Raw genomic sequence first — 11,496 nt, 5'->3', positions numbered from 1 at the left:
CACCAATAGAATAAGTAAAACAAGTAAACCGCGCTAAATATGAATCCAATTAACAATCAGTGAAATAAAGTTCAATTGAAGTCCAGAACAAAACGATAAATTCTTCTATATGATGAGGTGAGAAAAAATAAATGGAAGATAACTGTGTGGTGAACTGCTTACCAGAACGTAAGCCAAGTCAGACAAATGGCTTAAAACCTAGCCCAGGCCTTTAGGAGCGCTCCAAAGTGGGCAGAATCCGTCGCGCTCATACAGCAGAACGGGTCCACATAGGATTTAATCAAATAAAAATACAAAGACCATAGCGTAATACTGACATAAAAATATTAAATCAAAAAGGAAAAAATGTGATGTTCACACCAATAATCATGAAAATCATAAATGCACCCTGAATGCGTAGCAAATACAGGGATGTGAAAAATAGTGACATGCAACATTCAATGAATAGTGTCCTTGGAATTGAGATATAAAGCACCAAGTATATCTGTTTACCAGAAAATAACGTTGGATAAGCAGACAGAAAGCCAAAAACCAGAAAAAACACACCCGGTGCACAGACACAAGAGGCCGCTTACCAGATGGCAAACTAGTGAGGATATAATCAGCGGTAGGCTTATTGCCACTGTGTAACCCAGAGTATAAACTTGATTGGACCCATAGGGGTTCCTGCTCACCAGAAGATTGACTGGAAATAGCCCAAAACGAAATCTTGGCGGAGTCACCGCGATCCCGTCCTGGCAGGCTCTTCACAGGCTCAGATATACATATGTGTTCAAAGAGGAGAAGCAGCCAATAGTGTAATAACGTTACAACTCCAATTTATTAAAAAGCAAACACTTACATTCAAAAAACGAAAAACAGCAATGCCGGCCGGCACTCAGACAGCTCCCGTCCACAACAGGGCAACGTGGTGACGTCAGCACGTCCCTCCCAGACGCGTTTCCTCACAGGTTGACGTTCTCAATGGGGAACGGGCAGCGCGCTGAGCCACCACATTATATGCAGACACCAAGCCTCGTTCTGGGACCGAATAGGAAAAACACAGAACGCCATCTTGGGTGTGGGCATAGGTATTGGAAAGTTGCGGGAATGGCGGCGAATAAACGTCAGCTAATTCCCGTCACCTCCAAGATAATTTAAACACATAAAAGAAGAGGCACTTTGCACTATTAGTTAAATAGGAAATTAATGCAATTAACGCCCTCTGTGTACAGAGGGCGGGCCTCAGTTGTTAGATAAACGGGACCAATCCGAGTAACCAGATGTACATATCAAAAAAGAACAGTGTCCCCAGTAAATGGACCACATCTAAGTTATAACTCTGGACATTCGGCCATATAGAAACAAACGGTTTAAAATTAACTGATTGAGGATTAAGTAGCACGAAGCCCTATTCAGTTCCACAAAATTAATTGCATATATGTAACAAACAATAAGGCAAAATGTGTACAATATATATTACTGGTACTGAGGGGATAAGCCTATACCCTATAAATAACTTAAATGGAATAAACTATAGCTTTACATATTGCACCCCATGAACCGCAGATCACATTTATAGTCACATATAAGTAGTGCAATTGACCTCCTAAGATGTGGGGGGTAATAAAAATTTTAATTTACATAAAGAAGAATAATAATAAATATATGAGAAGGACATAAACTAATATATCCTCTAAGAAAACCTTATAGATTGACAGCTAGAATACTTAATATTAATGAGGAACCCAACAAAATTTAAGACCTGTGGTATTATGCCCACCCATATATGGTGTCTTAATGCACAAAACCATGAGAATAAAACGGGACCCTGCCAGGGGCCCCAACCAAAACGTATTATAACAAAAACGCCATCCAAAGAGTGGCTGAAAATTAAAAAAACTAAAAGAATAACCTAAAAATTTATAAATATAAAAATGAAATAAAATAAAATGAAATAAATGAAGGTCGGAGTCCTATCAAAGGCTGGATATGTCCATTCCACTAGAGAATTCTGCCTAGAAAATTCTTTTTATTTATACCCAAAAAAGTATATATAGTGTTCAGGAATTATCAATAAATGAATTAACATCCACATCTATATTGAGACCGTAGGGCGTGTAGCTTTTAATCCTATGGATCCAAGCCATTTCGGATTTGGAGATCTCTCTTACCAAAGAGCTACCCCACCAACGAGGTTTATAACGGTCGATCCCCAAAAATAAGGTGTTAGAGGGGTCTCTATTATGAGCCAACCTGTAATGTTTTGAGACCGAATGGTTTTTAAAACCTGTCAAAATGTTGGTAATATGTTCATTGAGCCTCACCTGGAGGGGGCGTTTGGTCCGCCCAACATATTGCAAGCCACAAGGGCATTGCAACAGGTAAACCACTCCATTGGTGGAACAGGTGATGAACGGGGTGATGTGATGGGTTCGACCAGTTTTCGTCGAAACAAAAGTTTGGGTCCTCCTGGTCCCACATGAGTTATAGGAACATACCCGACACTTATTGCATCTATAGAAACCAGATAATTGGTCGAAGAAGGTAGCTCTATTCTGAGGGGGATCCAATACCCCTGGGGCTAACCTGTTCTTAAATGTGGGGGCCCCTTTGAAAACAATTTTAGGTCTAGGTGGTAGAACTTCCTTTAAAACCCGGTCATTGGTGACTATGTGCCAGTGTTTGGAAACTAGTTGCTTAATTTCCTTGTGTTGGAGTGAGTATGTGGTGATAAAAGGGACTCCCAAATCATTCATGGAGGTACCAGTTCGGGGTCTATCCCTCAACAGAAGTTCCCTGTCCATTTTCTGTACATTTTTAAACACAGGAATCAAGTCACCATTGGTGTACCCTTTTTCTAGGAATCTCTCTGTGAGGACATTGCTTTGCGATAAAAATTTCTCTGGATCCGAGCAGTTCCTACGGACCCTCATATATTGACTTTTGGGTATCCCCTTCAACCAGGGTCCATAGTGACAGCTTTCAAGTGGAATGTAGGAATTTCTATCACTCTCCTTAAAAAAGGTTGATGTAGATAGAATTCCACCTTCTATAGATATGGTAAGATCCAAGAAATGGATTTGAGTCTGACTTGTCTCAAAATTCAAATGGATACCACGATTGTTGGTATTAAGAGAGGACAAGAACTGCTGAAGTTCCAAGCCATCCCCATCCCACAGGAGGAGGATGTCATCTATATACCTCGCCCACAAGGCTAGATGGGGATTCCGGTGGGTATAGATGACATCCTCCTCCCACTTGGCCATAAATAAATTGGCCAAGCTGGGGGCATACTTTGCCCCCATGGCCACGCCACGACTCTGGCGGTAGAATTGATCTGAAAACCAAAAATAATTGTGGGAGGCCGCAAAAACCAACAACTCCATAATAAAAGAAATCTGGTCTGTGGGAAGGCCTGAGTCTTTCCTCAGGGCTCCCTCTACAGCTTGAAGGCCCATGTCGTGGGGAATTATGGTGTATAAGGAGGTGACATCCGCACTCACCAACCACATCCCAGGTCTGATATCAGGACCAGAGAGAAGATTCAGCACATGGCGAGTGTCTTTGATGTACGATGGCATCTTTTGAACCAGGGGCTGGAGGAAAAAATCAATATATCTGCCCACCCGGGATGTGACAGAGTCAATGCCACTCACAATGGGGCGTCCCGGGGGGCAGATAGGGTTCTTGTGAACCTTCGGGAGATAGTAAATAATAGGGGTTCTGGGGGCCTTGGGAACCAAATATAGGCTCTCCTTGTCCCCCAGAATACCCAAGGAGGTACCCTTGGAAATGATCCTACGTAACTCCCTAAGGTAGCCATTTTTTGGATCAGAGGGGAGGGGGGTGTAGGTCTCTGTGTCACCAAGGATCCTGGGCATTTCGGCCAGGTAATCCTTCCGATCGAGCACCACTATCCCTCCCCCCTTAAAGGTTTTAAGCCATTTGTCTGACTTGGCTTACGTTCTGGTAAGCAGTTCACCACACAGTTATCTTCCATTTATTTTTTCTCACCTCATCATATAGAAGAATTTATCGTTTTGTTCTGGACTTCAATTGAACTTTATTTCACTGATTGTTAATTGGATTCATATTTAGCGCGGTTTACTTGTTTTACTTAAAGATCTAATGCATCCTGTGGGGTTTTTCTCCCGTAAACTTTCTCCTGCGGAGAAGAACCACGATGTTGGTGACCGGGAGCTTCTCGCTATTAAAACTGCTCTGGAGGAGTGGAGATACCTGTTGGAGGGGGCTGTGCATCCGGTATTAATATACACTGACCACAAGAACCTAGAGTATTTGAGATCTGCTAAACAACTGAAGCCTCGGCAAGCCCGCTGGGCTCTGTTTTTCTCACATTTTTGTTTTCATATAACTTACCGGCCAGGCTCAAAAAATATCAAACCGGATGCATTGTCACGCATACATGACAACCCGAAGGACTTATCCATTCCTGACACCATCTTGCCCGCAAACAATTTCCTACTCCTGCACAGACCTACTCTCCCAGATTAAAGAAGCATCCTCTGAGTCATCTAGGCCCTCAGGGATTACTCTGACATCCAGAGATGGATTGCTATGGAAGGGAAGTCAAATTTTTGTCCCTGAGAAGGTTCGGGTCAAGGTCTTGACGCTTCTTTATGATCATCCACTGGCAGGCCATTTTGGGGTCCGGAAGACCCTGGAACTTGTGCAACGTACATTCTGGTGGCCCAATCTGAAGGACTTGTGTGAAAAATATGTCAGCTCCTGCCCTACCTGCACCCAGAATAAGACTTCTAGAAATCGACCTTGGGGTCTGTTAAAACCTTTGCCTGTACCTGATAGACCCTGGAGGATGATTTCCATGGATTTTATAGTAGAGCTTCCATGTTCCGAGGGGTGTTCAGCCATCTTTGTGGTGGTAGACCGTCTAACCAAGATGGCCCACTTTCTCCCTTTAAGGGGAACTCCATCTGCTATTGAAACCGCCCACATATTCATTAAGGAAATCATCAGACTACATGGAGTACCTGCAAGTATAGTTTCGGACAGAGGGGTACAATTCACCTCACATTTTTGGAGAGCCCTGTGTGAGATCCTAAAAATTGAACTGGCCTTGTCCTCGACCTATCATCCTCAAACTAATGGGCAGACAGAGAGGACCAACCAGACTCTTGAACAGTACATTAGATGCTTTACTTCCTTCACACAACATGATCGGGTGTCCCTGCTACCCTTAGCAGAATTCGCATACAACAACGCCAAACATTCAGCCACCGGTCAATCCCCTTTTTTCGCCAATTATGGCTTCCATTTAACCTTTCTACCCGATTTCCTTTCAGAATCCTTGGTTCCGGACGTGCAGAATACAGTGGATTTCCTCAACCACAACAATCAGATGTTGCAAGAGGTGGTGTCCAAGGCCCAGGCGGACAGCAAGAGAGTCTTCGATCGAAGAAGAAGAGGGGAGTTGAAGTTACAGCCTGGTGATCAGGTATGGCTTTCTACCACTAATATCAAGTTAGCATGTCCATCTAAGAAGTTGACACCTAGATTTATGGGACCCTTCCCAGTTAAGAGGAAAGTTAATGAAGTATCTTTTGAACTGACCTTGCCTGATTCTCTCAAGATTCACCCGGTATTTCATGTGTCTCTGCTTAAACCTGCTATACCTGATCCCTTCCCTGATAGAGGAACTAGACCTCCTGAACCCGTCTTAGTAGATGGAAGCGAGGAATTTGAGGTTGAGGCTATTCTTGACTGTAGAAGAAGACAAGGACAAAATCAATTTCTAATTAAATGGAAAGGTTACGGCCCAGAAAGTAACTCATGGGAACCAGACAGTAATGTCCACGCCAGGCGATTAGTTTGCGCTTATTTCTCTGCCCACCCTTAGAAAAGAAGGTGTGTGGGCATCCGGAGGCTGCCCTTTGGAGGGGGGCAATGTCAGGGATCTGTCAGCACCAGACCGACGCATGTGCGTACGCCTATGCGCCGGCGCGCCCCTGTTCAGGCAATACAGCAATCTCCAGCTGTTATTGTGCGTCAGCGCGGCGCTCAGGCACGCGCGGGTGCACGGCGCATGTGTGGGCGCGCGCATGTTCGCATTAGTGCCGTTTGGCGCCAAAAGGTGCATAAAAGTTCTCCTGCTGCAGGGATGCGCTGCTGTTTCGTCTCAGCTCTGTGGCTCTGCTTAACCTGTACCTGATTGATTACCCCTTTGACCCGGCTTGTCTGACCATCCCTCCTTCTCTAATCCGACCCGGCCTGCCTGACCCTGCTTCTGCATCTACCAATACCGTTGCTGATCTCTGCCTGCCTACCGACTCTGTTTCTGCCTGCTGTATTAACCGCCTTGCTACCTGATGATCCAGACTGTCTGACCCTGCCTGTGCCTGCCGTTTGCTGCTGTGCTGTTGCACCCTCAGGTCCTGCTCCAGGGACTTCTGCATCTGCATCCTCAGCGCTGCAGCCTGCTGCTTCCTGTTACCACCTCACCTGCAGTCCAGCCATCCCTGGAGGGATCTCTACTCTGCTCCAGCATCAGAGCCTTTCATCTCAACAGGCACTCCTACCCCACTGTGCTCACGAGACCACTGTCCCCACTCCAGTGGCTCTTGAACCAACGTTGTATGAGAGGTCTTCTCCTACAAGTCAGGCTCGCTACCAGGTACCTAACAGACACTATTTAGATAAAATAACATACTATAGAATACAGGCCAGTGGCAGAACCAAAAGAGTCGCAGCAGTTGCACTTGCAGCTGGGCCCTGGAGTTCCAGCACCATGGTGGGGGGCTGAGCAGTGTTGCCAGCCTCACATTATCTCACTGACAGTTCAAGAGTGCAGACTGATTTTTCCCATCCATAGGAAAGGAGGATCAGTCTGTACATTTAGAGGCCGGTGGCTGCAGCTGAGTGGAGTCTTTGACACCTGTCTCACACAGACCAGCCAGTTCACTCACCCCCTCCCAGCAACGGATAGGAGAAGAGAGAGGCATACAGCTCCTCCTCCTCCTCCTGCCCCTGTTCCCGTCTGGCTGGCCCACCCACTTTCCTATCCCCTGCGTGTAGCTGTGCCTGAGAGAACAGAAATGTGCGTGGGAAATATGATGAACAGCAGGCACAGCTACACATTCCAAGCTGTATGAATCAACTTCCAGCCTGAGCCCTCCAATGAGTGAGTACTGCATTACACTTTGATTAGCAAACTGTCCCTTTCTCCCTCCCTTCTCTCCTCTATCTGTCCCCCTCCCCCCATCTGTTCTTCCAAGTTCCATTTAGCACTTATGCAGCAAATACATTCATTGAAAAAAAAAACACAATCAATCAGTACATTAAAAAAAAAATGATCCAATTCCCCCATCTACACATTCCAGGTGGATGGGGAATTCTTCCACTGTGGACCAGTGACTGAACAACCAGGGTTGTTGTCTTGCTCCTGTAATTGACAGCGCTGGTCTCTGTCTCCACGGCAGCACATTAGGATCCAGTGCTGGTTACTTTATGGGGCTGATGGGCACATGTGCAGAAGTGCGAGTACATTTGGTTGTAGACAGCTGAGCCTTGTGCAGGTCGCTTAGCAGCAGTAGCACTGAATAGCCGTCTCTGAAATGCTGAATGGGATGCAATCCAGGTGATGCTCCCAGTCAGATCTAATATTAAACATGTCAGGCAAACAAACAAATGGAGAGGTGGCCACTCTGGAATACCTTCTGAAGTTTATTGAAATATGGTTCAGTAAAAGCAACGGCTAACATGTTTCAGCAACTCTGGACCTGATCACAGCACATTTAGGCCAGAAAAACAACATATATATACTGTATGTATATTATATATATATATATATATATATATATATATATATATACATATATACACACAGAGAATACAAGTGATTAGAGAGTCCCCCCATTACTCAATTGACATCATTCCATTAAAGTAAATTGGAAACACCACTGTGAATGTGCAGATTCCGGGTGGGAAGTTTTCTCTGAATATATCACAATCGTTTAAAATCAATGATCTGGACAATCGATCCAGATGAGGGAGTACACGGGAAGATAAATACAGTGTAAAAGAAAAAATAAATAACTTTTTTGTATAAAAGATACACATATTAAATTAACAAACACCTACATTTCCCTTTATATATATTATCCTGGGATATACAAAGAAAAAAGCATTATATATTCAATAGATAATATGAGTAAATAGATGTAATTAACGAAGAAACAGATCCACATTGTATCTCAAATTCATTCCTGATGGTATCCTGGTTTGGAAATTAAATATCCAATAGACTTCCCTCTCTAGGAGTCTAGGAGTTGATATCCCCCCCTCGAAGGGTAATCTTAATTTTCTCCAAGCCATAAAAAACAAATGCAGACATGTCACACAAATGTGCACGCTTGAAATGCTTCAACACTGCTTTTGAATAGAACGCTCCATGGTAGTGCTCACTAATGCATGTTCTAAGTGGTCGCCTAGTGCAACCTAACCCTTTTTCGCGTTGTATGTAATATTAAATATGATAGTGATTTAATTGATCAGAGCCCTCACCTTACTGGCATGAAGCCCACATGGCTGCAGAATATATGGTTGATATATACTGTATGTGATTATACGCTTGATTCTTATAAATACTGTGTTTATTATATCTGACTAGGAGTGTCACCTAGATCACATCCCGATCGGCATGACAACAGAGAAGGCTATGCATCAGTATTGCTGCTAGGTGACCGGTGGGGGGCTCCACTGTCTACAACCAATAGTGGCAGCCCTCCCCCTCATGCAACCATCAGACCCATAATATAACCAGCACTGGGTCCTAATAGACTGCAGCCGCTGCCATAGAGATCGAGACACCAGACCAGCGCTATCAATAGCAGGGGCATGACATCAAGAGGAGGCTGGGGATGCTCATGGTGGCAGAATGCCAGGGCCTGATCACAAGTGTGACCATTGCAACCCTGGTAATTATGCCACTGAGTTGGACCCTTTATGAAGTTCTCTGGTGTGCTGGTGTCATTTATTGCTTTCTACCACCATGGGGTGGGCCCAAGATGGTTGGAAGGGGGCCCACTGCAGAACACATGAAATAAATTAATTAATAAAGGGCCCCACAACAGGAGTAAAGAGCCCCAGGATCAGTGGGAGGGCCATGGGACCAATGGAGTCAGGGGACCCTCCAAGTTTTTTTGCACCAGGGCCCTGAATGTTCTAGTTATGCCTATGATAAAGGCAGTGTTTCTATACTAATATGTAAAATTGAAAATGATTAAGCTTTTGTAATTTGGTAAGAGACTGACCATGTCCAAGCCTACATGTATGACCAGGTCACCAATCCTAAAGAAAGGAGAAGTAAGAAGTAATAGGAGCTAGGCACATCTAGACCTGCTAGTTAGCAAGTTGCTGTCTAAGTTTTGGTGATGAATGCAAAAATGAGAAAGAGTTGTTAAAGCAAACCATTGCATTGCATTGCAATATACTATTGATTGACAATTGAAACTGAGAAGCCCTGTAACTATGGGTCAAGATTCAAAACAGCATATATCCCAAGAATGTATTCGTCCTTAAGTGCATTCAAACATTGTTAAGCGCATGCTCGTACAATTTTTTGAAAGATGATTATGTTTAGTGGTGCAGCTCCTCCAGAATGGTTATGGGAAAGGGTAGAAAGGCACGCTAGGACAGAAAGTTTGCTGCTGGTAGGGTGACCAGGATAAAATTAATGAAAAATAGCCTGATAATAGAAAACTAATGTAGCCACCTGAGAGTAAGGTGCAGCTTGGTGTGGCAGACAGTAAACACCAAGTTCAAGTTAGTCAATAGCAATGTAGCGCTATCCCCAAAAGGGCCAGTGAAAATGTGCCTAGGTTCTCTTTCTAGTGGATTGCCCCGCAGCCAGGCACACATTCACAGTCACTCTTTGGCTCAATAACAAATCAAGGGGTGTTCTTTTTGCTGTTTTTATTTTTGGAGTAACTGGCATAGGGTTTAGGAAATTGAGTGGGATACTCCAAAAACAGAACTATGTACAGATTGAGGACAGTGAACTCCATTTCTAAAAAAACTGAAGTAGAAGTCCTTGCACAAGCTAACTGTGGACTTGGCTTGTAGTAGAAGCAGTGAAAAACAGACTTCTTTCCTTAGAGCACCAAGACCAGAGTCCCTTCAGAAAGAATCAGACTAAGTTTCAGGACACCAGCCGATGTCCTCCTTGGTCAAATACACACACAGCTGACTCTCCAGCACAAGAGCGGTGGTAGCAGCCTAAAAGTCTCAAAGATCTTTCACAGCAGCCTGTACTCACAAAATGTCCAGGGACAGTTGGTTGTCTTCTTCCAGCCTCCAAGCGACACCTTTCCCAATGATACCAGACCAGGTTTGCATCCAGGCCCTTAGGTTTCCCACCTAAGGCCTTATGAACATGGTAGTGTTGCCCTGGAGGGCAGTAGCCCACCAGACTGGACTGATCCTCTGCAGGAAATGACCCAGCAACTCAGTGTCTCAGAGTATTTATACAGACTCCCAGCAGCCTTCAGGGACCAGCCACATTTTCTGTCTAGATGCCCAACGCGCCCACACCACCAGCATTTACAGTCCTCATTTGGGTCCCACTGCAGCGGATTCTCAGCCTTGGAGAGGCAGGCCAGCTCTGAATGTTGTTATTTTTTGTCTCATGGATGCCATGTTCTAGGTTAGTTCCCCGATAGGAGTCTGCATGGCCGACAGGGGAGATGGTGCCAAGGCCTCTTCCCTTACGTGTAGTGGTTCATGTCTCTGTCATGGCCACAGTTGCTTCAGCATCCTCCCATTCCTGTTCAACCACATTCACTACAGTGTCGTTGAAAGTTATGGAGGGCTGAGACTTTATTCATTCTTGCAGGGCTCTCCTAATGAGGCTGGCCTGAGGCTTGCATCCTCCTGCTGTCTGTGGACAAAGAACTGACATTTTAGTTACAGGACTGTTGTGTTTTTTCCCCAAACAGGTCCTCCAGGTGTACCAAAATCTGTTCTAGGCTTGCCTGGGAATCTTCCAATAGCACCATCACCGCTCAACAGGCATCATCCGCTAAGGCATTAATGGCCAGCTCCCTGATCAGTTGTGTGGAAACCTGATATAGCCAAGTGGCACTCACCAGTCTTTCCTCCCACTCTGATACATAGACATATGACTCATTAAACTTAGGTGCCAAGACTGTTTCTAATGGTGCCATTGTGATCCTCACTCCTCCTTCCACACCAGCTGCAAAGAGGGGCATATCCTGCCAACTGCCGAAATGAGAACAAGGTCCAGTGGTGAGCCTCGCAGTAAACACACAGAGTCCAAGTCAGGCAATAGCAATATATAGTAGAAAGATCCAACACAATACAACTAGGCCCAACAGGAAGGCACTACCATCCAGAGCCACTTACTAACTGTAACAGCGGTCTGTAGACATGAAAGATGCCAATAAATAGATGCCGGGATGCGGCCTGGACAGTCCGCACCCAAAAGGGAGGCTTCCTAAAGCGAGGTAGACATAGTCC

Source organism: Aquarana catesbeiana, linkage group LG12 (genome assembly GCF_042186555.1).
Source record: "Aquarana catesbeiana isolate 2022-GZ linkage group LG12, ASM4218655v1, whole genome shotgun sequence".
Lineage (NCBI taxonomy): Eukaryota > Metazoa > Chordata > Amphibia > Anura > Ranidae > Aquarana > Aquarana catesbeiana.
Note: the sequence above shows the minus strand (reverse complement) of the source record.